The sequence below is a fragment of the Crocuta crocuta genome, unplaced genomic scaffold (genome assembly GCF_008692635.1).
Source record: "Crocuta crocuta isolate KB4526 unplaced genomic scaffold, BGI_CrCroc_1.0 scaffold488, whole genome shotgun sequence".
NCBI lineage: Eukaryota > Metazoa > Chordata > Mammalia > Carnivora > Hyaenidae > Crocuta > Crocuta crocuta.
This window is the reverse complement of record NW_027530995.1, coordinates 116,713-118,658: the sequence shown is the minus strand read 5'-3', so window position 1 is coordinate 118,658 and position 1,946 is coordinate 116,713.

Genomic DNA, 1,946 nt, shown 5'->3' with positions numbered 1-1,946 from the left:
TGAATAAGGTTACATAAATAATAAAGACACTTAAAAAACACAAGGTCAAAAATCATTCCACACTGAGAAATTTAGGTACATGTATATTATTCATAATTAAAATATCAAATTATTAAAATAAGTGAATCATAATAGGCTATTCAACATAACAAACCACTTATTCAACTTTAAACAGACCACAAAATCTACTGTGTGTTCGGATTTGGGTTTAAATTTGTTGCCCTGGACTACACTACCAATCTGCAAAGCTTCAGAAAATGAGATTTAGAAGACCATAAGAAGAAGTTTCTTCAGGAGTTCATAGCATTTTAACTCACTGTACATGGGGTAGGGCATTCTCAAAATCTTACATTTGTTTAAAATAAAATGAAANTCTTTCCATGTTTTAGCTATTGTGGAGAGTGCTGCTATGAACATTGGGGTACATGTGCTCCTATGCATCAGCATTTCTGTATCCCTTGGGTAAATTCCTAGCAGTGCTATTGCTGGGTCATACGGGAGTTCTATTGTTAGTTTCCTGAGGAACCTCCACACTGTTTTCCAGAGGGGCTGTACCAGTTTACATTCCCACCAACAGTGTAGGAGGGTGCCCTAAACCAAACATTCTTAATGGGAGGATTATTCTGTGAAGTAGACATGTTGCATGTGTTAATCAAGACATTCTCTAGCTTTGACACCAGTCATCAAAATAACTCATTCTCTATTGTTCTGAACAGAGTGTCCTTATAAACAATGAAAAGATCTACGCAACATACTATTCCTGAGCTTTCCTACATTGAGTTCTTTGTCATACTAATTTTGCTACTAGAAAGATATGTGAATTTAGACGAGTTCTTTGACCTCTCCGAGCTCACTTGCTTTCATGTTATGTTATATGACGACCACACAGGACCAAGAGATTTCTAAAAGTTCTTTCTGGTTTTAACTTTCTATCAATTCATCTCACGAAAACAAGAGTGTCGGTGTGTAGAGAAACTAAGCATATTTTTTCATAAAAAATGTTATAAACTGTTTTAACTAATGATGTGTTTCAATAACACACAAGAACTGTAATTTAAGTTTGTGTTTCAAATTTGCCTATTAGGTATCATTAAAACCATATATATTTAAAGGTCCATAAAAAAGCTATAAATTTTGCTAAGAGTTTAAGGGAAATATTCTACATTCATAATACAAATCTGTACGATGCATTTACACATATCTAAAATTAACTGAGAGCACTATTGTATTACACAATGATTTTATAAGTATGATTTTTTTGAAGTTTATTTATTTACTTTGAGGGAGAGAGAAAACATGAGCAGGGGAGGGGCAGAGAAAGAGGGAGAAAGAAGAGAATCCCAAGCAGGCTCTGCACTAACAGTTCAATCTGGGGCTTGAACTCATGAACCATGAGATGATGACCTGAGCCGATGTTGGATTCTCAACTAGCTGGGCCACCCAGGAACCCTACAAGTATGATTTAAAAATGAACATCAAGAACAAAATGTACTGTTTTTTTTTGCAGATTCTTTACAACTTACATTTACCACTCTATGCTTTCCTTGGTCTTGTGAGTGCATTGACAATTCATATTTTTATTTTTATATAGTAGGACTTTAGAGCCAACTGATTTTTTAAAAATATTATCAAGGGCAGGCAAAGAAAGACTTATTCAAGTCTTAGAAGGTATTTGCTCAATGACCTACTCGCTAATTTGCAACAGTTATAGTTTTTGTTAATGAAAGAGTATAGAAAAAGGGGAAAAGAAGGAAAAAGGAGAGATATTGGTAACTTAGTATTTTAGGAATTTGACCACCAAAATTTGTAAAGGTAATCTGGCACTGGTGGCCTAAACTTGGGGGACTCAGGTCCACCTGAAACATCAAAAACACACATTCTGCTTTTGTTGCATATCAAGTCTTTATATAAAGCACATATAGTTCTGTGCCTGGTATTGAACTTAT